At 38.3% G+C, this 27230-nt stretch overlaps 1 pseudogene; it reads right to left on the bottom strand.

Moving 5' to 3' along the window:
- Positions 1-9075: 9075 nt before the first annotated feature.
- LOC101405326 (aldo-keto reductase family 1 member C15-like) overlaps positions 9076-27230 on the bottom strand; it is a 51310-nt pseudogene continuing 33155 nt past the window's right edge.

The raw sequence follows: 27230 nt of genomic DNA, 5'->3' as shown, positions 1-27230 counted from the left end.
CAGTAAACCAAAGCCAGATGAAGATATAAAGACCTCCACTAAAGGTAAATAGATGCATAGATATAAAATCATGTACCTTCAAAACTTTAGTTTCTATCTCCACTTGTTCATTTATAAAATATTTAAAAGATTAATGCATAAAATTAATTATGAATTTATGTTAATACATACACAATGTATAAAAATTAAAAGAATGACATCAATAACATAAATTGCAAGAGGGGAACAGAGCTGTAAAAAAGTACAGTTTTTATATAGCGTTACAGTTAAGTTAATATCAATTGAAAAAAGATTGTTATAACTCTTCAGTGTATCTGAAATCCCCATGGTAACCACAAAGGAAATAACAATAGAATATATACAACTGATAATGAGACAAAAATCAAAACATGTCACTACCAAAATTCATCTAAACACTAAGGAAGGCAGTAACAGAGGAAATAAGGGAAATAAGTCAAATAGAAAAAAACAAAAATGTAAGTCTTTATCAGTAGTTACTTTACATGTAAAGAAGCTCCCTCATATAAAATGTATAGTTTTGAATAGTGGAAAAAAAAGCAGGATCAAGTATCTCTTCTCTATAAGAGTCTCACTTTGAATCAAAGGACACAAATAGTTTGAAAGGGAAAGATGGTAAAAGATATTCCATGTATATAGTAACCAAAAGAGAACTGGCATGGCTATATCAGTAACAGACAAAAAAGAATTTTTAAGAGAAAAATTGCAGCAAGAGACAAAAAAGTTCTATTATATATTAATAAAAGGGTCAATGCACCAAGAATATAGAACAATCGCAAACATATATGTGCCAAACATCGGAGTTCCACAATATATGAAAACCACGTTGACAGAATTCAAGGGAGAAATAGACACCACTAGAAAACTAGTTGGAAACTTCAATACTTCACTTTCCGTAATGGATAAAACCTCCAGATAGAAGATCAATTAGGAAATAGAAGAGACTACTACGAACAACTGTACGCCAATAAATTGAGAAATCCTCACGATATGGAAAATTCCTAGAAACACATGACCTACAAAGGCTGAATCATGAAGGAATATAGAACCTGAGTAGACCTATAAATATTAAGCAGATTGAATCAGTAATTAAAAATCTCCCAACAAAGAAAAGCCTAAGAACAGAATGCTTCACCAGTAAATTCCACCAAGTGTTTAAAATAGCTTTAACAACTATCATTCTTAACTCTTGCAAATAATTGAAGAGGGGGGGAACTTTCTAACTCATTCATTGAGGCCAGCATTACCCTGATACAAAGCCAGACAAATACATTAAGAGAAAACAAACTCTAGATACGTATTCCATCTGATTTGAGAATTAAAAATTCTCAAAAACATATTAGAAAACTGAATTCAGCAGCATACGCAAAATTTTATACCATAACCAAGTAGCATTCATTCCTGGAATGTAAGGATTGTTCAACATACAAAAATTGGTAAATGTAATACACCACCTTAACAGGATGAAGGAAAAACCACATGATCCTCTAAGTTGATGTGGTAAAAGCATCTGGTGAACTCAACCCTCTTTCATGATAAAAGACATTCAGCAAACTAGAAAGAGAAAGAATCTTCCTCAACGTAATGAGGCTCATGTATGAAAAACCTACAACTAATATCATACTCAATGGTGAAAGAATGAAAGCATTTCTCCTTAAGATCAATGATACGAAAAATTTGCCTGCTTTTGCTTCTCATAGTCAGCATTGTTTTGTAACTTCCAGTTACAGTTAAGAGAAGAAAAAGAAATACCACCCATCCAAAATGGGAATGATGAAGTAAAATTACCTCTGTTCCAAGATGATATAATCTTACACGAAGTAAGCTCTAAAGATCAAACAACAGACTGTAGGAACTAGTGTACAAATTCGGCAAATGTTCAGGATACGTAATCAACACTGAAAAGTCAATTACATTTCTATACACTAACAAAAACAATCTGAGAAGGAAATTACAAAATGATTCCATTTAAAATAGCATGAAAAAGCAAAATTATTTAAGAAAAACTTAAATAAGGAGGAAAGAGACCTGTACAACTAAAATTACAAAAGTTGCTTAAAGAAATTGAAGACGACACAAATATATGGAAATAAAATCATGTTCCTAAATGAAAGACTTAATATTAGGATGGCAATACTAACCAAAGTGATTTACATTTTCAATGGATTCCTCATGTATATCCCACCAGCCAGGTATAGCTCCTCCCTTCTCACAGTGGGCCCCTTGCTGCCACATGTAGTGAACCTATTAAGAGCCACCAGGCTAAAAGTTCCAAGAGTCATTCATTATTAGTGAGGAGGTTGTCCAGAATTGGGGGGCCCCAGGGATTACCTCAAATGGCGGGTGATCAAGATTTCCCCAATGAAAACTCAAATTGGAGATATTCAGGATTTGCCTCATAATCTCAGTTATAGAGACCAAAAATTGATGACACTGAGATCAAGAATATACTAGTTGGAATTCCACAGCACAACCTTCCTTGTGCCCTCTCTATTTGTAGATGCTATTTGAATTTACCCTGCTGAATTATCTTCCTTATTCAGCCCTCTGATTATTCACTTCCCCTGTTATCTGTCCCACTGAAGTCACTCATTCAAATGGCAAGTGTCCTGTTGGAATGTTGCTAAATTTTAATATCCAGACACAGTCAAGGGGCATTATAGTGTTGCTAGGAGCAGTTTCGAGTTACCTGTTTCTCCTTTTTAAGGAATTCAACATCTCCGATGCAATGGACTGATGTCTAACTATAACCCTCTTCTAACCTTTTTTTTTTTATCACAAGCATGCTGAGTATTAGCTTTGGAATAAACATGGGAAGGAAGCACTGGTTGGGATGAGGTCCTAATATGATGAACACGATACTGATTATAGTGTTGAAATATATATATCAAATGTGTCTGGATTAATATTAAAATTATTTATATTTTTCTGTGTGCTTTCACAGACCTGAGTCATGGTCAGTTATCAATGCTTTGGGAAGGTATGGTAGTTATTCTTTTAATTAATTTCTGAAATTAAAGAAAGATCAAAGTTTCTATTCTCTTTATTTTCTGGAGGATTAAGGTGTGTAGAGCAGAATCGCTTCTAGATATTGATAAGTGGGTTTGCAGCATGAAACACAGACAAGAGGATATTTAAAGACTGCCCTATAAATAATGAATATCATTAACTATGTGCAAGAGTTAGAAAAGAGTAGTATTTGGCATAATTTCTAACCAGAATATCTGAGTACAGCTTTAATGAAGATGAAGTAAGTTCAGTTTTCAGAATTACAACCTTTGAAAGAGAACAGATGTGGCTTTGGGAGAACTAGTGAGAAACTGCCCTGCCTTTCTCATTCTCAGTGCCAAGGTTGGAGACACAGCCTGCACCAACTAAGCAAAGCAGCCCCACCCATCCCCTACACCTCAGTGCTAGGGAACCATGTTCTGAGTTGGTAAGATTTGACCTCATCTCAACCAGTGCTTCCTTCCTATGTTTATTCAGAACCTAATACTCGGAATGCAGTGTGACTGGAGCAAAGATTAGAATAGGAAATGGTCAGACAACATCCCATTGCATCAGCGATGTTAAATTCCTTAGAAAGAAGAAGCAGAGAATGCCTTACAAAACAATCCCTATAGGCATTATTGTATGCTTCCAAACAAAAACCATAAACTACTGAAAGTCTTTTAAAAGGACTTCCCAAATACTAGTTTACAAAGTAGCCACATTCAACTCACCTCTGAAGCTTCCTTAAAAGTTCAGATTCCCAGGCCCACTGGAGGATTCAGAAGGAACAACCAGAGACTTCACCCTGGCTACCCTTAGGTAACAAGTCTCATATGTGAGGATTTACCTCCAGTGTGGACTTGGACTGGAAGAGATCTGGGTTCACACAGATACCAGGAGAACCAAGTTCACCACCACTCAACACTCTTTGAGCAAGCCAGGACCTTAGTCAGGACTACAACCTCTCATTTGCCTCCAATCTGGAAGATTTCCTCACAAACTAGAGAGCCATGGGTATCAGGCACTAAAGTCACCCCCTCCATAACAGGCTGGTGACACTTGTGCAGACAAAGAACAAGCAGGGACTGCTAGGACTTTGTAATGTTTTATGGGTTTTGGGAAGGAAAGGGATCTTGTGGAGATGGGAAGCAGGAGGGAAGCTCAGGGAACTTAGCAACTTCTGCCTTCACTGGACTTGCCTACTTGGAGGGAAGGTCGAAAGGGACCTGAGCCCTGGGTTGCTGCTCCTTTTTGGAATCTTGGGTGGCTCTGACTTGTAGGATAGTCTATTTATTACAGAGGGCCCAGGCTGGACATTCCCCTATTAATCCAATGACCAGTTAGAATCCTCCAGCCTCCCAAGGTTCACTGGAGGAACTGGCTGGTCCACTGGGGCTTGTGCTTGACCTGTCTGGGTTAGTGGAGTGGTGGTGGGGATTCACACTTTCCCCAGTTTATACAATCAGACTGAACAAGAAAACTGTACATCAAGAGACCTCAGGATTTCCCAGTCCTATAAGAGAGGGACAAGAAGAGAACATCCTGGAATTATAAATAAGTAATGCTCAGGTGCCACCAGTAAATAATTGTTTTATTTTCTCCTCACTCACTCCCTATAAGAGAGCAAATATTTACTCAGCAAAGGGCATATGGACATGGTTTATAAAATAAATAAAATTTTGTTGCCAGAAGTACTTGTCCCTTGGAAGCGGCCTGCTTAGTTTAATGGATTCTCTGTGGGAGAGTGTGGTCATGGGGTGTTATGTGGAAACAAAAATAAAGTACACTTGAACTTGACACAGGCTTATGGGTGTGGTGTGTGGGTCTGAGGGGCTGTCCAGGCCAAAGGACAGATGGCATTGCTTTGGAAAAGGCAGGAGATGGTGGAGGCTGTATGGGAGGAGGGATGGAAGGGAGGAAGGGTGGAGAGAGGATGTGAGGCACTGACGGGGCCCTGGGAGGAATTTTGAAAAGAAACCAGAGATGTTTAAAGAGATATTAATTAAGTTTGAAATATGGTGTTTGATGAAATTCATAACCCATGGAATTTGAAGTACAATCCACTACACACACTACTGTGTAATGGAGTGCGTTCTGTCTGAAAAGCAAAATGTGTCCTGAATCTGCCCTCAAGATGAGTGAAGGAAAAGCTGAAGCTCTTTTGGAAATCACTCCTTCTGCTGCATCATTTTTCACTTTAAAATCACCCAATACTGTTGTGAAACCCTTAGAATCCACAGGGGCTCCTCCTCTCAGAGGATGACTCAGCAATTTCCATAGATTGTGAAACTCATGGCTGGTACATAGTGCAGGGAGCTGTAAAGAGAAAATTAACATCAATGGCTGCTTTGTTAGGATACAGCCAGGTCAAGAAAACCTATTTCAAATTGGTTTAAACACCACAGAAATGTGTTACCTCCATAACAAGAAGTCTAGAAGAAGGGCCAGGTCCAGGTCAGCCACGGGAGATCCAGATCTTCTTGGATATTCTCTTGGCTCTTCCTTCTTCTGTGTATTGGCATCATCCTTGGGCTGAGTGAAGACAGTGCAGCAATTTCAGACATCACATCTCAACAGGATATATCCAGTCAAAAGAGAGGGACCACCAGTTTTAAGGAGTGAGGGACGCTGTCTTAGAAGCCCTCAGCACAGTTCCCCTCATGTGTCAGTGGCCAGGATTGGGTCACAGTCCTCTTCCCAAGGTGATTACATGTCAAGGGCAATGGAGTGAACATGAGTGATCTAAACAAACCATTTGGAGTACAATGGGTGTTAGGAAGGCAAACACCTTGACCACTGAAATCATAATGAGAACCTGACGATTTTTAGATTAGACATTTCAGACCTTGGCCACATTTAGAACTGCTTGGTGAGTTTTTAAAATAAAGGGATGCCTAAACTTTATCACAGTCAAACAAATAATAATCTCCAGTGGGTGTGGGTCTCAGCTTCAGATGAAAGGATCTATATTAATAAAAGGAGAGCAATTGTCTCGGTCTTAGGCGTATTTATCCTCTATGATTGGTACAAGCACAGACTAAGAGGTGAAAAAGCCAGGAGGCCTCACCCAGAAGCAAATCTGTTAAAAGATGAAATGTAGAGAGAATGAGTGGAGTCTGATTTCACTTCAATTCAATTTATTATTTAACCTAATTTGAATGGGTAAACTTCTATGGGACTTGAAAAGATGAAAAAGGAGAAAGAGACTCAGTGACTGTATTTAATGGTGAATCAAGAACCTAATGGATTGAGCTGGAGAATATACCACAGTGTAAGAGAATTGATTGGGTGGAATGTGTCAAAGTTAAAATTTCAGAGATTAAACACTTCTAAGAAGCAAATATGGGAGCAGTTACCTCGTATAGTGTAGCTACAAGTAGAAACTCTCAGGAGTGAGGATGTCAAAACACTGAGAAACTTGAGTTGTGTCCGTGAACAAAGATGATGTCAACATATCCTGGGAAGGAATTATAAACTAAGACCACGAACGGAGTGTACTGAGAAGTGGGTAAGATAATAGGGCTGAGATGATGTCAGTCTTAAAAGAAAAGTTACCTGCTTCTCTCTTTCTAAGGAATTTCACATCCCTGATGCAATGGGCTATTATCTAACAGATCCCTTTTTAACCTTTGCTACAATCACACTGCACTTTGATTATTAGATTCCGATCCAATGGCCAATTTTTAATCCTCATTTTACTTGTCCTATTAGTAGCATTTGACTCTTCTCCTTGAAACAGTTCCTTCATCTGCTTTCCAAGACACAAAAATCACCTGCTATCCCTTGTACCTCAGTAGCCCCTCCTTCTCCAACTCCTCTGCTGGTTCCTCCACTTTTGTAACAACTTCTTAATGATGGGATCTTTCATTGCTCTTCTCTTCTCTGTCCACACTCACTCATCTAATCTAATCTCTGATCATCTGCCTTTGTGGCTTTAAAATGGCAACTATATTCTGAAAAATCCCAAATATATATCTTTGGTATAGACATCTCTTTTCCCTCTTCTACCTATAGACATGAATTCTCCACAGTCTACACAGCATCTTCACCTGGATATCTAACAAGCTTCTCAAAAATACATGTCTAAAATTAAACTCATCATCTTCCCATAAAAATTTTGTCCTCCACATTGTCTCCATCTCAGCAAATGAGATCTCCTTCCTTCTAGTTCCTTATCTCAAAATGTCTGGAGTCAAATTTGACTCCTTTTTTTACCTTTTATGATATGTCCAATATGTTAGAAAGCCTTGTTGACTCTACTTTTAAATTATATACATATTCTAACAACATCTAAATACCTTGACTGCTCATACCATGGTCCATCCAACATCATCTCTCACCTGAATTTTTGTAGAGAGCCCTAAAGAGGGTTCTTTTCCCTTTTTTCTTCTCAACATAACATCTAGATTGATCCTTTTAAAACATGTCTGCTCATATAGCTACTCGGCAATCTTTCTCCATTTCTCTCAGAAAAATGTTAAAGTTTTTTGAAAGGCTACATGGCATTGTTACCCTATTGCAGATCTGGACCTTATCGTCCACTGCTATCTCCCTCGCTCACTAAAGGTCACCTGCATCAGCCTACTTGCTGCCACTTAAGTGTTATAGGAACATTCTTTCTTCTTGGCCTTAGCATTTTCTGATCCATGTCCAGGAATACTCTCCCATACATCCACTTGGCTCACTCTCTGGTCTCATTCCAGTTTTTGCTCATGTCACATTCTCAGTGAAGTCTTTTCTGACCATCCTATTTAAAATAGCACCTAACACTCCCACTGCCCACCACTATCTCTTTTCCTCCCTACTTAGTATTTTCCCATATCTCGTTCAAACGTCATGAAGGATCTAAGATTTTGACCTCACTTGTGAGCTAACAAATTAACTCGCCACAGTTTCAAGGATGCTGGTAGAAATCCTGAAACTTGTCAGTTGGAGAAGAAGGACTCTTTAGTATTCACAACAATAGTTGTAGCCAAAGTAACAGCATTTTTTTTCCAGCTATAGTTCCAAATATAGTTTGCATATAAGATTGTGCACATTTAAAGTTTAAAATGTGATCATTTGATACACAGATGTATTGCAAAAGTATTTCCCGCAATAAGGATTGCTGTGTTAGGTCCTTGAGCTCCCATTTCTACAGGGTGAAGTGAAGGGGCCCACATGACACCTGAACTTACAGGGTGACTTACAGGAGGAAAACATTTGAGTCTAGGGAACTCGGGTGGATTATAGCAGGCACTGAGCTTCCTTGCCCTTTCTCTGGAGGAAGATATTTTATTTATATTCCCGGACAGTAAACACGCCTTCCATTCCTTTGGAGGGAGCCACTATCTCTACATTCCAAGGCTCTTTGCTGGCCAAACTTCTTGAAAAAATAGTGTGAAATGCAGAGTAGTCACTGCCTCTGCTTATCAGGATACAGAAAGGTGAGACTGTGCAGAATTATCTCAGAATTATCCCCATTTCTAACAGCTCAGTGCTCCTTATTTCCTTTGTGGTCGTCTTCCTCCACTAGCCTGTAAACTCAAGACACTTCTCATTTTAATTTAATTCTTGTCTATTTTATATATGCCTAAAACTATGTCTGGCACATAAAGCATGTTCAATCAGTTTTTGATGAATGAATAAATGAGTAAATGGCAAAATACACAAGAACTAATCAAAATGCCAAACTATAGGCAGATGACTAAGAAATTAAATAAATTCATAATATGATCTGCTTTACAACAAACAAAATACAGTAGTGGAACTTTTAATAATATTTCATACCTTGGAAAAATACTTATGATAAGTAAAAAAAAGTATGCATTCTGTATGTTGAAGACTATTTCAAAATTTTAAATAAACACACAACCCCACATTTCTATAGGAAAATCATGAAGGAAAAGGTACTGTGTTTCTCATAAAATGAAAAAAAAAAAAAAAAGAAATGGTTATAATAAAAAGAAAGGCCAGCAGCATGAACCTCCAGACACTGCTTTGAATCACCCCCACCAAGTACAGAACTCCTCTCCACACGCTTAGAAGCAGTAAAGTCTGGTGGAGCTCATGGTGGATAGCTCACGGTCAATATTCTGCAGAATATGGATAATAAGGGTGACCAGCAGCACTGAAAGAGAAGGAGGGATATTGATACATTAACTCTGTCTTCACATCGGAAAAGAGAGAGTTTCTCTGAGGTTGTGGTCAGGATGAGCTGACAACTAGATTTATTATCACATTCCTCCTTCTACCCTGACACACATACATGCCGGCTCCCTGTCCATGTGCAAACTACACCTGCACGCCCAAATCCCACATTACCGTGTAATGTAAATAACAAAGTGACATATAATTTGATTTATATTACAAGTTATAATTATTTATAAGTAAGAACTATGGCTAAAATGTTGTGGTAATTTCAGCCCCAGATGTAACTTTTGTCCCTAGCCAATGAGAACCATCACAGTAACTATTTTGCTGATCTTTTTCACACATTCTTTCAACAAATTTATACTGAAAACCCACAACAATCCAGGATCCCTCATTAATGAACTTCTATTCTATTGAGGAGACAACATGTACACCTAAAAACAACACCTACAAAATGTCATTACTGTTCTCTGCATTTATAATTCGTGAGAATACTTGTTATTCAATCATTAGTATTACTGTTGTTTTCTTTTTTTTCTATATACTTATTTTCCTTTTTAAATTTGTCCTTTTCAATTCAATTTCATTGAAGAGAGCATTCTGAGCAATTCTATGGTCCAGGAGTTGTGCTGTTGACATAGGACCACAAAGAAGAGTGAGACTAGGTATTCAAAGCCGAATGAAGGAGATCATAGATTTACACTTAAAAGCTTTTAGGAACAGAAAAGTACTTTCTCAGAATGATTACGTAGTTTTACAAACATGCAGGAGAATTTTGAGATCGTTCTTTTGGAACTAAAACTTTATTCTGTAACTCAGATTTTATTCCCCTTTTCTCTAAAATCCCATTAAAACTTCTCAGTTCGATGAGTCTTCTTTCTCTTCATCCTGAGATGCTTCTGCAGGAACTGAAGAACTGGAATGCTACATTTGTGAACAAGTCATAATCAAAGGAGGTGGAGGCTCCCCAGTAGTTAGTCTCCTGATGGGCAAAAGCCACCCTGGAGTAAGCCTTGACGCAAGAAACAGAGCAATCCAGAGGATCTTATCACGGTGTGTGCCACCGGGGACACATCAGCCACTAACATCAGGGTCAATTAAATTAATGGTCCATTTATAATTGCATTTGGTGAGATGACATGGCTGAGGAAATGGGAGTTGTGATAGGGAAAAGAGCCCAATGGAGAGATAAAATTGGAAGAAATGGGTGATGTCTTGAAACAGGCATGTCCATTAAGAAGAAATGTCACTTGACACTTAGGAGAGGAAGTGGAAGCAGGGCCATGGTATGACTTTCACAGAACCTATACACATTTGCCTTCTTGGGCCCCATCCTCCATAAAAAATATTAATGTTACATTTTACTACTGTGTTAGGATAAAAATGAATAGAATCCAGTCTGGATTCTTTATCACATAGACATTATTAATATAATAATTTTTCTCCTGATTTTAAAAAGAATTAAAGATGAAACATTTTATAGGCTGTAGGCCTATAAATTTAGTGGTCTGTAGGCACTGTGCCACCCGTGTTGAATGGGTACGTCAGCCCTGCATGGAAGCTCACCAGACACAGAGACTAGGGGCATAAAATTAGTGAATTCACCATGATGCAAACTTTTGCGATTTTACTTATGGTCTGTCCTGGGCTCGCATCTTTTTTCCCTTGGGTCAGAGACTGAGCCCTGGAGTCACCTGTGGTCTGAGTCTATAGGAAGCTCCTGTTTCACTCCTACATTGGAAATCAGGCCTGTAGTCCTGATTTAGGGAAACTTAGTTCCTCTGCTAACCTGAATGCTGCAGAAAACAAACTGTGAAAGATGATCTACAGGTCACTCACAATAGTACTTTTTCATATCGGAAATTTATGTTGAGGCTGTCACTTGCTTTCATATCTTCTGGAGTCAATTCAAAGTCAAAAACCTGAAATGAGGGAGAGGATCACATTAAACTTTTCTCCAAAGCAGCTGGCTTCTACCTGGGAACTTGAGGACTTTCCAGCTGGACAGAGGCAAAGAGAGTGTCCAGGGAAGGCTTCCCTGTCATCACCTTCCTGGTGTACTCGCCTGAGAACTCTTCTGCCTGTGTTCTCCACCTCTCCTACTCCACTTCCTCTCCTTCTCTCTCCTCTTCACAAAAGAAAGGATCACAACTCATCAATCCCAAATGTTTCCAATTGATATGCTTGTGACAAAAAAGAAAAAAATACATTTTTTTCCAAACAAAGGGACAGTTGGACAATCTGGACAGAATACCTGCTGATTTGTCCAAACTTTGGTCAGGTTTTTCCTTCCCCAGCAGCCTCTAGAATTTGACAGCCTTGAACTTAAGCAAGCACTGTGAGGAAGAGCAATGCCCTGTAAGGTCCTCTCCAAGAATCTATTGCCCTCTGGAAAAGCTTTCCTTTAACAACTGTTGGACCACACCACCTGCTCATGCCAAACCCCAAACTCTATTCTCTTTCTAGGAGTGTTTACTCTTCCCTGTAAAAGAAAACTCGTTCAAATTGACCTTTGAGACACTATTCATCTTACATTCAGTGAGTTCTCCCTTTTGATTAAAGTCTCTATTATTTAAATCCAGATATGTTTTTACTAGACAATGCATAGCCCCTGATAGAGAGTCCATTAGTAGCAAAGCAGACAGATCTTTGATAAGGAATATGAAAGCAAGGAGCTCATTATTTCATACCAGGGACAAATTGATGGAAAACTCAGAGCCTTATCTTTCTTTCTACCTATGTATCTATGTATCTATGTATCTCTCTACCTACCTACCTACCTACCTATCCACCTGTCATTCATCTTAAATATATACTCCAGAAGTGTTTTGGTTGTCATGGGCATATGTACTTACATGTGAGTTGAATTGAAAAATAAAATGGGATTTTTTTCTAAATGTTTTAACAATGAGATTTAGATTTCTGTATTTGATATTTTCATAAATTGAATGAACTAAACCTACAGTTTCAATGTTTTAGAGCAAACACACTAAAAATAATATGCTCCAATCTCATCTTTTGCAAATATTAAACTCATGATCAAATTTTTATCTGTTATCTTAAAACGGGATAGAGCTTAAGTAGTTTTTCACAATTCTCATCAGCTTCACAACAAAATAAGTTGAAGATGACTGAATGATCTAAAGTTCCAGGAAATGTTATGAGGGAGAATTTAGGGAAAAACTTTACTCATTTGTTTAATTTGATCTGCCTATAACTTATGTCTAGCTTCTGATTTTCCAGGAGGTCTTCTGGGGAAAAGGTGACCCAGAAGGAATCACTACATTTAGGATCACATCATCTAGAGGGCACAGCAACATATAAATGAACAATTTTAGTTAACAAAAAACTCACTAACATAGCCGTGCCTAGATATACGGTGTTCAACAACTGTGCTGGAGTGTCCTTGTGGTTTAACAAAGCAGCTAATGCTATTTGGTTTGATATTTACATACAAATAGGGGCTCATAAGCTAGAGAAGTTGAAGAAGTGGAACTAGGCTTTTAAAAGATTTTTAGTGCATGGAAGGACTCCTATAACTGAATAAAAAAAAAAACAGATGAAATATGCTCAGTGTCATACAACTAGAAAGAGGCAAAACCAGACCTAGAAGCCACAAAATTTAGGACTCTGAGGCTAGTTCTCTCTCTTTCCACCCTTCCAAGCTTCCCCCATAGCACATAGGGAGTGATGCACAGGGTTGAATGACAATGGGTAGGTGCTGAAAGAGATGGCCCCCAATACAGAACTCATTCCTAACTCTGAAGAGACTGTCCAGCCTGTACCTGGAAGTTATTTTTGATTCTCTTCTCATTGAAGCTCTTGGCCAGGACGACTACCCAACATTGCAGCAGGTAGCATAGGGCCACCTGATTTGGGTATCGATTGTGTCTCTTGGCAATGTCATTCAAGATTGGATCCTCCAAGAGATATGGACTATCCCTTTCTACCCTGAAAACAAAAATCAAAAAACACATATTTGAAGGGTGTAGGAATGAAAATCTAAAGAGTCCTTTACCCCAAATTCCTCAAAGAATTGAGAGAAGTTCAGCCAATATAGTATGATTAAAAAAGAATTTCAAGAATATGTGTAGAGATTCGTTCATAATTGTGCCAAACTGGAAACGACTAATATTTCCATCGATGGGTGATTAGAGAAGTAACTTGTGGTATTTATGTCCACGCAATGGAATATTACTTAGCAGGAAAAGGAAATGAACTAGGTACCTCCAACAGCGTGAGTAAATCTCACAGGTGTTATGCTGAGCCAAAGAAGCTGGATGCAAAAGAGTATATACTCTATGAGTATTTTTATATGTGACATACTAGAACATACCAAACTAATCTAAGTTGGAAAAAGAATTCAGAAGGATGGTTGCCTTGTGGTAAAGAAGAATAGTCTGGAAAGGACAGCAAAGAACTTTGTTGGGAAATAGAAAATTTCTGTATCATGATAGGGGTCAGATTATACAGTACACCATTTTTCAAAATTTGACAGCTAAGATTTATGCATGACAAACTGTGTAAATTTTATCATTAAATCACTTTAAAAAAAATATTTAGAATGGGAGTTGGAGTAGGTGGGCGTCTACAGGAAATGGAATGAAGGAATGTTGTTGATGACTGAAGTCCAGGGATGGTACCTGAGAATTCACTACATTATTTTATTTTATTTAGGTAACATTGGTTTATAACATTATATAATTTCAGGTGTGCATCATTATATTTCGATTTCTGTTTAGACTACATTGTGTTCACCACTTAAAGATCAATTACCATCCATCACCATACGCATGTGCCCTGTCACCCCTTTCGCCCTGCTCTCTCCCCAGTTTCCCTCTGGTAACCACCAATCTAATGTTTTTATCTATGTGTTTGTTTGTTTTTGTCATGGTTCCTGTTATATTCTACTCATGAGTAATATTATACGGTATTTGACTTTCTCTATCTGACTTATTTTACTTAGCTTAATACCCTCAAGGTCCATAAATGTTGTCGCAAATGGCAAGATTTCACCTTTTTCAACACTGACTGGTATTACCTTGGGTATATATACCACATCTTCCTCATCCATTCATCCATTAATCACTACACTACTGTGTTCACTTGTATATGTTTGAAATCTTCCATAATAAAATGTTAAAACTTAAGAAAAGTATTTCTTCATCAATAGAGTTGCTGACATAGATTAACTCTAATATTCTCATTACCATTTTGGGTCTCTATGGGACCCCAGGGCACTGTAGGCAACTACAACAATGTCCTTGGTGTTGCAGAACTCCAACAGTTTGCTCTGGTTGAGGTAAGGATGACATTCCACCTGTAAGTTGCCAACAACAAAAGGTATCGGAATACATTAGCCAATAACATGTAAACTTGAAAAGTCCTTTGAAGGAATATCTAACACTACGTTAATATTATACTGTATTTTTCAGATTGGTACTTATCCCCATGCACCTTCTGAAATAGCTTTAAATGCTGTGGCTTTTCAGAAATGATCATACAATCGTCTCCTTATATTTTTATTAGTGTTTAAAATGACTAAAGACTCATGTAGCAGGTTGTGGCCTCTAAATGGCATTTCCTACTGAAAGAAACAAAAATTCCTTAGAAAAATGGCTGAATGCAGGTCTGGGCAAAAAAGCTACATACTGAGCCTGGAACATCTTACACTCTAGAAAGTGAAGAAGATAAGAAAGACAGGCATGTCAAAGGACTCAGGAAATTATGGGAAGAGACAATAAAATGTTGACAATGTGATCATTAATAAGAATAGTAACTACATTGGATGGGAAAACCGTATTTGTTAAAATTCATGAATTGACAAGGACATATATATGTGATGAAATCTTAGATCTAACCTCCAGTTACAGGGTTACAAAGACAGAGTACCATGTCAAACTGCATCACTGAGATCAATCAGTAACATCAATTGTGTGAGAAAAGTTAAAGGAGAAAAGGCTTTCTTTCTTTCACAGATAAACTGAAGGAGGAGGAGGAGGAGAGGGAGGAGGAGGAGAGGGAGGAGGAGGAGAGGGAGGAGGAGGAGAGGGAGGAGGAGGAGAGGGAGGAGGAGGAGAGGGAGGAGGAGGAGAGGGAGGAGGAGGAGAGGGAGGAGGAGGAGAGGGAGGAGGAGGAGAGGGAGGAGGAGGAGAGGGAGGACAAGAAGAATATGAAGAAAAAGAAAAGAAGAAGTAAGACGAGGAGCAGGAAGATGAGAGAAAAAGAGAGGGACATATTTTAACATATTTTGAATTTTTCTACAAATAGATTCCTAGAAATGAAACAACTAAGAAAAAGAGTTTAAATATTTGAATGGTCTCTTTCCAAATTTTTAAACTGTTTTACAAAAATCTATACAACTTTACAATGTCACAGTGTTTAAAAATTGGCAGCATTGAGTGTTATTTTTAGAAGTTTTTTCTTTTCATTATGATTTCTCCATTTCGTCACTCTCCATTCATTTGCTTTTCTCTCTGGCTTTTTCTCTCACCTCTCTGCAACTGCTCTTGTGAGGTTTCGATGAAGTCCATGTCATTAAACCCAATAACTGTTTCCATCCCTGTTTGGATTGGCTGCTCCTCAGCAGGATCCATTCTATGGCTCCCGCAAACATGTTCATCCCTCTTCTTTGGCTTTCCTGATACCACACTCTCCTCTTTTTTTCTCTCCCTGTCAAGCAACTCCTCTTCAGTCTCTAACCAATGTCTCTTGGCCTGATCCTTAAATTTTGACTTTTATGCCTTCTTCCTATTCCTTCGATGACCTTTCCCATGAGAACAAATCGACTTCTGTGAGTTTAATAACGATCTATAAAGCAACAACTCCAAAATCTGTACCTCTACCCCTGACTGCCTTCCTGAGCTCCAAACAAGTATTGCCATCTGCCAACTCAGCGTCTCCACTTGGATGTCTCATAGGAACCTCAAACCCATCTTTGAAGAATTGAACCAGTACTCTTCCCATGCCACTCAACCTCTTCCTTCTTTGGCATTTTCTATGGCAGTAAAAGGAACTATCATTACACAGGAGACTTCAAGACAGAAACTTGGGGACTGTTAATTAAGGAAGAGGATATGAAGAGCACAAATCAAGGAAGCCCCAGTGGACTCTGGGCTCACTTGGTTGCAGACAGTCTTGTACTTGAGCCCTGGCTTGTTCAGGATCATCTCCAGCTGTTTGTGGTTGAAATTGGACACCCCAATGGACTTGGTTAATCTTGCATCTTTACACTTCTCCAGGGCTTGTGGAGGAGGGAAATGTGTGGTAAACTTTTCGTGTACTTTGGCCCTTTCATTTGACATTGAATGTTTTAAAAACTGGAAATCTGTTATCACATATATCACGATTTGACTGAACCCATATTATCACTTTGATACATTTTTTCCTGATGTCTTTTATTGCTAGCCACAGGTACTTTGTCTCCTTGTTTCTATAACATGCTCACTCAGCATGATAAATAGACATGAAGATGCTTTTACTTCCCTTCCCTCCCCCGCTTCCATGTGCCTGTTTTGCTGTTAGGCATCTAATAGTCATTTAGCAAACAGAGTCAGAGTTAACGGCTAAGAGAAACTCACAGGTTTTCCTAGTAAATGGTTTGGCTGCTTCCACTTTCCTAGAATGGTGACAAACATGGTATGAAGGGCTAGAAAAGGGCAGGCTTCACTCTCCTACCTTCCCCCCTTCTGCTAAGTCATATACAACATTCTCTCCCTCCATGGGCCTGTTTATCTGTCCTGGGATGGAGCTCTAACTCCTCTTGAGTTTGCTCTAATCATCCCCACATAGAGCTCCGAGGCTTAACCTGATCAGTAGAGCAAAGAGACTTTTACTTAGAATCATAGAAGTTTAGATGAAAAATAGTCCGTAGAGGTCATGCCATTAAGCTCCCTTCCTTTACAGATGAGAACACCACTGTACAGAGAAGGGCAGTGACATGGCTGAGGGTAGACAACTGATGGGGCCAGAACCCATTTCCTCTGACTCCCCATCCAGTGATTTCTGCCTTGTTACCCAGCGCCTCTTGGGTGTCAGAGTCAGCACTTACCTCCCATGTGTCACGAAAGTCCACTGTATCTAAAATAATTTCCCCATTGGCATCCTTTGGCACAAGCTCCTCCCCAGGCTGGAATACAGAGAGGAGAGGTGACGAAGATGAGGGATTTTATTTAAAGAATGACCTTCCTGGTGCCTAAGGAGCTTGAAAGTGACAAAACCATCAAGAGGCTAATCCAAATGTTTGTTTGTGGATGAACATATTTGTGTGTTTTTGTTGTATAATAGAAGACATGGGGGAAAGAAGATCAGAAGCATCTGAGAGACTGTAGCAAAATCTCTCTCCCCCAATGACCTCCAGCCTCCTGTTCACACACACCAATGAACTTCAGTAAGAATGAATTCTTCCCCAAGGTTGGAATTGATTTGATTTCCCAGGGACTGGCTGGTTTGGATGACAGTATTTACCTTTGCTACTGAGCAATGTGTTTTAGCTTCAGTTTATGATAACCCAACTCAGAGGTAATGAAGATACTGAATGTGCTCAGTGAATGTCGACTATGATGAGAAGTTGGATCAGTGAAGCCCAAAGGAGCCCAGTTGTGTAATATGGACCCTCGCATGATACTTCACTCTTGATTGGAAATGAGAGATCCATATGGGAGGGAGTCTCCCCCTAAAGAGGTGGGGATTTCTTATTGTACCTCTGCAGTCTGTTGTAACTCAACTTTCTTGAAGACCCTAATCACCAAGAGACTACAGACAGAAGCATATCACTTAGAAATGTAAGGTCATGTCCTCAACTCTCTGAAGTGGAGGCAGTGAGATCATTCAATTTCAATCCTTCTGAATGCTATAAGTTAAGAATAAAAATAATCTTGATGGCGAAGTGACACAACTGTCAAGGAGGCTCACGAATCATTTATCAATTCTATCCACCACACTCAGACCTACCTCTCTCAGTAAGAACCCAGAAAACCCAGCCAGAATGAGAGAATGGAGGTGCAACAGCAGTGATAGAACACCCTTGGGCATAACAAGGAAAAGCAAAATCTAACCTTCATAGCAATTGACACATGAATGAGGAAGAGATCAACATAGTACAGTCCAAGTTTCTTCAGTGATCTTTCCAGTGCTGGTCAAACCAATTCTGGTCGAAGGAAAGTAGCCCAAAGCTGCAGTGACCAAAATAAATAAAAAATGGCTTGTAATTTCCCATATTCAGGGACGCAAACTAAACATCATCGTTAAAAGATTGAGAAGTGAGTAACAAACCATTGTGGTGGTCTAAATATATGAGGCGCTGGGTCTACATTTATGTGACTTGGTAAAAACGAGCTCCTTAATGGGAACTGAGATTTATTTGAGTGACTGTAACAAAACTGTGATTAATACTTAGATGGCCCAGGAAAAACAACCTAAGTGTTTCAAGGATTAGAAAAGTCCTCTCTGGAAGGAGAGTCAAGAAATGTCAGGTAAGGGGAAATGGAAACTACTGTCCCATATAATAACTGCCTGGAAACAATTCTGCTGAGAGGACTGCTTTTCAAGAATTCAGTATCACAGATGTCAACACACGTAGCATAATTCTGTATAAGTCTCAGCTCACTTGATATTGGAAGCAGGGTTTCCCACCTCAGAAAATTTTACACAATGCTGACTTGAAAAAAGTATTTCCTAGTCTGATTCTCTTTTCTGAATAATATGTCAGCCTCACTTGGAAATGTCCTGAGAAAAATCTCCTGAAGAATAAAAGGAGTGGAATCACTCCATAGTAGCTCAGTCAATCCATACAACAGATATAGAAGAAAAGTATCATTATTTGTGCTTCAAATATGAATGCTCATTGATGATCAGAGAGGTTGAGCAACTGGGTCCCATCTTTAACACATTTCAGGGCAAAGCAAGCCTTTTCTGTTTTCTATTTTTTTATAATGGGCCTCTACAATGTTAGGAGATATATAGCTAAGCTGACAGCAAACTCTTGTCACTCTGCCCACAACACCTTCCTGGTGTAGAATATGTCCTCTCTCTTCACAGTACCATCCACCATCATCTCTCCGAGGGCCTTGCCAATCTACTCCTCATTTTGATAGAGGTATGCAGAGTCGATGTGATGGAAACCTACATCAATAGCCACTTTGGTGGCCTCTCCAGCCTTGCTCTTAGGAACCTATAAAATACGAATATGGAGTGTTGGAAATCCACCCAACTCAGAGAGAAGCAATTTATTTCCATCATAGCATTTTCACCAGCTGTCTCCTGTTGTCTCTGGTTCCCCAGTTTGATGGTGCAAACCTTGATAACAAACCTGTCCTTGGGAGGCACAGACTAAACTCCAACATGACCTCTAATCTAAAGTGACTTAGGAAAATGGGCTTCACCGTAAAATACGGACAATCAAGTCTCTATCAATAAAGAATTCATTGTATGGAAGTAACTAACAGGAAACCTTCTGACGTGGAGAAAACTTCTAAAGATATAGATGTAGATAGATATAGATATACATATAGATATATACGGTATAGATATAGATACAGATATCAGCATGTATTTTGGGCATTGAATTGGAAATGTATCCATAATACTGGTATATTATCCATCCAGTTCTACCCAACTAAGCTCTTGAAGTCATTCATGATTGTTTTTTTAGCCTTCATTCCCCAGGTGCTCTGATTCAACATTTATGCAACAAGCATTTATCAGTGCCTCCTGTGTGCCTCGCATTACGCTACATCCTGAAGCCCTGGGGATTTAACCATTAACAATAGACACCTGCTTAAACCTCCTAAAAGAAAGTGTAGAGGTAAGCTCCTTGACTTTGGTCTTGGCAATCGTATTCTGGATTTGACACCAAAAGCAAAGGCAGTAAATGCAAAAATAAACAGGTGGCACTACATCAAAATTAAAAGTTTCTCCACAGCAATGACACCATCAACAAAGTTAAATGGAAACCTGTGAAATGGGACAAAATATTTGCAAACCACATATCCGATAAGGGGTTAATATATTAAATATACCAGAAAGCCATGCAACTCAATAACAAAAAAAATATAATTAGCCCAATTTAAAAATTGGGCAAGGGCCTGAATAGACATTTTTCCAAAGAAGACACACACATGTCCAATGGACACATAAAAAGCTGTTCAGAAATACGAATCATCAAGGAGACGCAAAGCACAGCCACAGTGAGACGCCACATCACAACTGTTAGATGCTCACAAGGATGTGAGAGAAGGGAACCCTTATGCACTGTTGGTCGAAAGGTAAATTGGTATGCTCTCTGAGGAAAACTGTGTGGAGGTGCCTCGAGAAATAAAAGATAAAGTTACCATACGGTTCAGCAATTCCACTTCTGGGTATTTCTCTAGAGGAAACAAAATCATTATCTCAAAGAAATATCTCTACTTCCTTGTGCATTTCAGCATTGTTCTCCCAGCAAAAGTATGGAAACAATCTTTGTGTCTATTGATGGGTGAATGCATAAACAGTATGTGGTATATATATATATATATATATATACACATACACAATAGAATATTATTCAACTTTGGACAAGAAGGAAAGCCTGTCATTTGCAAAAACAAGGATGATATTGGAGGGTATTATACTTAGCAAAATAAGCCAGACAGAGAAAGACAAATACTGCACGGTGAAATCTGAAAAAAATTCGAGTTCCTAGAAACAGAGAGTAGAAAAGTATTTGCCAGGGGCTAGAGTTTGGGGGAAAAGGGAAGACATTGGTAAAATGGTACAAACTTTCAGCTAAAAAACAAATAAGGCTTGAGGATCTGATTTATAACATGGTCGCATAGTTGATAATACTGTACTGTATAACCGACATTTGCTAAGAAAATAGAATTTAAATGTTCTCACCGGAAAAAAAAAAAAGGTAAATATATGAAGTGATACATGTGTTATACTTGATGAGAAGAACCTTCTCACAATGTATACATGTACCAAATCAACATGTCATATGCTTTAATCATCTTAGAATTTTATTCATCAATTTTACCTCAATAAAGCTGAAAACAATTTTAAATATAAAGTGCACCAATTGGTTTAAAGAGAGTATAACAGGTAATTTGCAGAAAGGTTGTGACGAGGATTAAATGAGAAATGTACTATATGGAGTCAGTTATTATGCCACACAGTTGTCACTCTACCTATACCTGCTTGGCACTCAAAATATCCTTGTACACCGACCCAGACTTCCAACTGAGAGCATCTATGCTATCCCAGTCTCTGCCTGGGAGACTTCTATCACCACCAGAGTCTTCAGGAGAGGATCTCAACAATTAGGTAAAGAGGAGGTCTTATCCACTGGATGCTAATTAGCCTCTACAGCTGATCACCCCAGTACTTACATGATGGGCCCATGAATGGACTAGCCATGTTGAAAGGTATTAGGACCATGCATGGACAAACTTCATGGGCTACTTCTTACCAAGGCTGTTTGAGCTCCCGCTACTTTGACATCGGTGACTGTCAGCAGAAGCAGGGACTGACACTGAATCTGGTAAAGAACCGTTCCTCCTGGAGACAAGGCAGCCCCTGGGTGGTGAGTTGATTATATTAAACTCTTGATCTATCTGGGGACAGAGCAGCAATTCATCTTTCCTGAGACTGATAACATTCTATGTATGAGTTGCCATCTCTTTTCACAGTCCCTCAGACAGCATTACTATATAAGGGCTACAGAGAGTTGGATTTATCATTATAGGATCCCATGTAACATTGCCTATTTGTTCTATTCTCTGTGGTCCTTTTCTGTCTTTAACAACAGTAATAGAAGTTGGATATTACATAGGTAAGACATACCCTGTGCTTAATCTATAATGGTGGATACAATAAACAATTATGTCATTGAAAACAAACTGGCCCTATCTGATACCCATTAGCTATTGATATTTCATGTCACAGCTCTACCAAGATGGAGCATATTGGTCTCCATCATTTATGGGAGAAATCTCTCCTGAGAAACCCCAAAGCTGCTTCTACTTCACGGTGATCATATGTTGACACTTTAAATGCATTGCAGTTGACCAGGTGGATGTGTGAAGAATACATTTGGTGAGAAGGACAATTCTGTCTCCATTGTTACTTTGTGCCTCCTAAGTCTTCCTTCCTAATAGATAACACTTAGAATAATAATGGTTTCTGATATGAAAAAATGTTTCAATGATGGAAATCTTTGGCAAATTCTTTGGCAAATACCTCCATCCCCAAGAAACCTACAGCAAAGCTGCTACTAAGTAGTCACGTTACTTTCTCTTTCTTCCTGTGCCCACTACCCATCAGGAGTTTCTAACAAAGAGAAGAGTAACTCTGACTGAGGCAGGAGATGAGTGCAGGGAGAGCAACCTGAGCTTAGATTTTACACTCGTAAGAAATAAGAATTCTAGTTTACCTAGGAGAGTTGCTGAGGAATTAAACGTAATGCATGGAAATTACTTAAAATACATGCTAAGCATACAATATATGTTAAATAATTGAATATGTTAAATCAAAATGATAACTATGATAACCCACTCTCAAAATTCCCACCTTCTGAATCCCCTGAGACAACTACTTGTCATCCTACTTAGTGAAAAGTTAGAGATGGTGAAATGGAGGCTCGCTCTTATTGACAGAGGTGAGAATTGAGATTCAGTTTCTTAGGAAATTTTAGTAAGTCACCCACATGTCAAGGAAGCTATAATCTGATCACAGTTCAGTCTGATTCATAGGCCATACTAAACACTGATATGGTCTGACCATCAGAAAAGTAACGTGACTTTACTATAAAGTCATAAAATTTGAACAAAGCAATGATGAGAAAGCCATCATCTTTTTTTTTTTTTGTCCTGAGGAAGATTCACCCTTAGCTAACATCTGTGCCAATCTTCCTCTAGTTTGTATGTGGGTTGCCGCCACAATGTGGCCACTGACGAGTGGCGTGGGTCTGCACATGGGAAGCGAAATCGGGCTGCCCAACCAGAGTGCAACAAACTTAACCACTAGGCCATGGGGCCATCCCCCAACATCATTTTTGATGCTATACTTAATTCATGAATATATGTGAAAAACTTGTACCAATAAGTACAATTTACCAAACAACTACTGGTCCTATCATATAATTGATATCTCCACACAATCACATTCACACATTTGACACACATACACCACATACACAGCACCTTTGAAGTGTAGAATATGTCTTCTCTCTTCACAGTACCATCTTCAATTTTGCTTCGGATGGCCTATTCAGCCTCCCTGTCATTAGAGCGAGAAGTGGAACCAGTTAACTTTTCTGTTTGTTTTATATCCAAGAGAAAACTTAACGAATTATTGTATGGTGCTAAATAACTCACTAACTTGTTGTACAAGTAAATTTTTTGTTTAGGATCCACATGCATTAGTAAATTATCACAAGAGATTTGCTGAACAATTATTGACCATATGTTAGACTATAAACCTCCAGATACAAATCTCTGCTTTGTTTTTGTCATGATGAAGTTTTTTCTTCATCATAAATCATTTGACATACACACACACACACAAACAAACAATTCGGAGGAATGCTTAATGAGAATTTTTCAAAAACTTGATCATCAATAATGAATTAAAACTTCAAATTGAAATAAAATTAGCCTTTTTACCTTTCCCATCATCAAAATTATTTTTGTTTTTTTAATTTACTTTATTGAAAGAATATCCAGTCATAAAAAGGGTGCAATCCTGAAAAGGGTGCCGTAAAAAGACAATCTGGCAAGGTGATTATTGGAGTATTAATTATTAACAGTTTTGGATATCATTTGCAGCATACAAACCAAACCTTAGAGTGTTTATATCTTTCACCCAGTTATATAACATTTAGAAAACTATCAAGATGTAACTAACAAAATAACTGGTGAATATTTTATATAATTTATTATCTTAGCAGTATTCATGAAAGAAAAAACTGGAAACAACTTAAATTATAATAAACTTTGGAGGAGTAAGGGAAATTAAGAGGCATTGAGACAATGGAATATTATGAAATGATTTAAAATTGCACACATAGAGTGATGTCAGCAAAATTATGGACTAGGAAGCTCTATGCTACCCCACAGGAACATAAGGAAACAACAAGAAACTAGCTGAAATAATCTTATAGGAGCTCTGGAAAACAGTCAAACAAAGATATACAGCAACAAGATGAACATCCAGTTAGGAAAAAGCTAGATTCAAAGTGGTAGGATTTTTCATCACATTTTTACTCACCCTTGCCCCTCCCCCTGCCTGACACAGTGTAGGCTTGATCTGTAAGTGACACCAGAACAGTTCTTGGTTACCTCACTCAAATCAGAGTGATCATAGAAGATATTATTTGCAATATTCTAAGCTCCTTGGGTGCTGCCTGAAAGACTGGTGCCTATTTCACCTAACTCTAAGCTTGAACTGAAAAGCACTGGAATGACTCATTACAGCTGCAGGGGGAATATAGATGCACAGATGCCAGGGGCAAGAGATAAATGGTGGGGACATAGAATAGACCATATAAAGCTCTGAGGAGAAGCTGAGATGTGTGTTTTTGGGATATTATTCCATTCTAAAAGCAGCCATCTATTCAGGAGAATAGATGCATGCTCAGAAAAGAAGTGAATAGACTTTCAGCTTTCATATTGGGCTGATCCCAAGACTAGGAGCATGCCAAGCTGGTAAGTGAAGGATTGTCAGGACACAGAACAAATCTACAAGGAGTGCGAGAGATGGCTGTTTTTCCAAATTCCCTGTTAAACAAGCATACAAAACATACAAAAAAAAACAAAAAAAAAAAAACAAGAATACGCGACTCATTGAAAAGAAGAAAATAAATCAGAAAAAACTGTTCTGGAACAAGCACAAGTATTGGACTTAGTAGAAAAAGTGTTTTAAACAAGCATATTACATATGCTGAAATTGCACAAGGAAATATTTGACAGAGAACTAAAGGAAATCAGGTAATTCATGAAAGAATAAAATCATAATATTGAAGAAGACATAGAAATCATGGTACCTAAAGAACAGAAAGAATAAAATGCAGAAATGTGAACAGAATCTAAAGCACTTATAGGACACTAACCTGTGGACAAATATACACATTATCAGAGTCTCAGAAGGAGGAGAGAGAGAGAATGAGACAGAGAGATTATCTGAAGAAATAATAAACAAAACTCCTGAACTGTAATATAAGACTTGAATAACAAATCCAAGAATGTAAAAGAATTACAGGTAAGATAAACTCAAAGATATCCACACCTACACACATTAAATTCAAAAAATTGAAAAGCAAAGACAAGAGAATATCTTCAAGCAACAAGGAAACACGACTCATCAGATACAAGGGATCCTGGATGAGATTATCAACAGATTTCTCATCAGAAGCATTGGAGGACGCAAGGCAGTGAGATGATATATCTAAAGTGCTGAAGGAAAAAAACCTGGCAACCAAGAATTTTATATCAGGTAAAACTGTCTTTCAAAAAGAAGGGATTAATTGAGACAATTTCAGATAAACAAAACCTGAAAGCATTCATTACCATTAGAACTGCTCTATAAGGAGTGTAAAGAAAGTCATTCAGATTCAAATGAAAGGACACTAGTCAGTAATTTAAAGCCATATGAAGATACGAAGACTTCCGGTAAAGATAAATATATGGGCAAATATAAAACTATGGACTGACTTACCTTTGGTTTGTAACTCTATCTTTTTAATTCTATAAGATTTTAAAGATGCGTTCATAAAAGTAATTATGCATACGTTTTAATATGTACACAATGTATAAAGATAAATGTAGTGACATTGATAACATAAATTGGGAGAGGGGACCAGAGCTGTATAGGAGTAGAGTTTTTGTATGGCACTTCAGTTAAATTGGTATCAATTCAAAATATATTGTTATAACTTTACAATGTTATTTGTAATCTGTATGGTAAGCACAAAGAAAATAACAATAGAATATACACAACTTAAAATGATAAGGACATCAAAACGTGTCACTACTAAAAATCATCTAAACAGAAAGGAAAGCAACAATCGAAGAAATACAGGACTTAAGTCACACATAAAAAAATTAAAAATGTAAATCTTTCTCCATCAATAATTACTTTAAATGTAGATAAACTCCCCTAATCAAAAGGTATAGATTGGTAGAATGGATTTAGAAAAAAAAACAGGACCGAGAGTGATGTCAACATCATGGCAGAGAGCCTCTCCCCTTAAACTCTCCCCCCTATAACACAACAAAAAGGACATTCATATACCAATATAGGATGTTCACATAACACAAACAATGTCTGAGAGATCCACTCAGCCATATGTCTGAAGGGGGAGGTGGTGGACTCTCCAGAGGAAGTAGAAGGAGGTAAGGAGAACACTCCATTCCCAACAGCAGTGACTCCAGGTCAACTTGGCTCTCATAGAAAGAGGAGGGAGGGGCAGCCCTGCATGGGAAAACCATCACTCACCAGGTTCCTTCACAGCCCATGGCTAACTCCTGCAGGGAGGTTACTGAACTGTTGTGGTGGTGCCTTCATCAAGCTAGCACCCCAGGAGAGCAGATAGTGAAGGAAGGCAAGAAGCCCTTGGTATTGGGCAGGTAAAATGAAGTGCCACTCCCCCTGCTCTGCAGTCCAACACAGCTGGTCTTCCAGAGCACCTGCAGATTGTGGTGGGCTCAGAACACACAGCTCTTGACACCAACCCAGTCGCGCCAGGTAGAAGCTGCAACCAGACGTTATCACTATGAGGAGAAATAAATCCACACCAACAAACAATATACAAAAATATATTAAATCTCCTGACTAGAAGTAAAATGACAAACACCCAGAAATGAATCCCGAAGGCACAGAAATTTATAATCCAAATGACAGAGAATTCAAAATAGCTATCATAAAAATGCAAAACTAGTTACAAGAAAATGCAGATAGTGAAATGAAATCAGGAACTTCTTCACAAATGAGATTGAAACTATAAAGAAAAACCAATCAGAAATGTTAGAGATGAAAAACACAATGGAAGAGATAAAGCAAAATCTGGAACCTTTAAAGAATAGAGCTGAAAATATGGACATAAGAATTAGCAACCT

Source organism: Ceratotherium simum, chromosome 32 (assembly GCF_057802395.1).
Source record: "Ceratotherium simum simum isolate JZ-2026a chromosome 32, ASM5780239v1, whole genome shotgun sequence".
Classification (NCBI taxonomy): domain Eukaryota; kingdom Metazoa; phylum Chordata; class Mammalia; order Perissodactyla; family Rhinocerotidae; genus Ceratotherium; species Ceratotherium simum.
The sequence above is the reverse complement of the archived record's forward strand: the minus strand, read 5'-3'. Positions and strand labels throughout refer to the sequence as shown.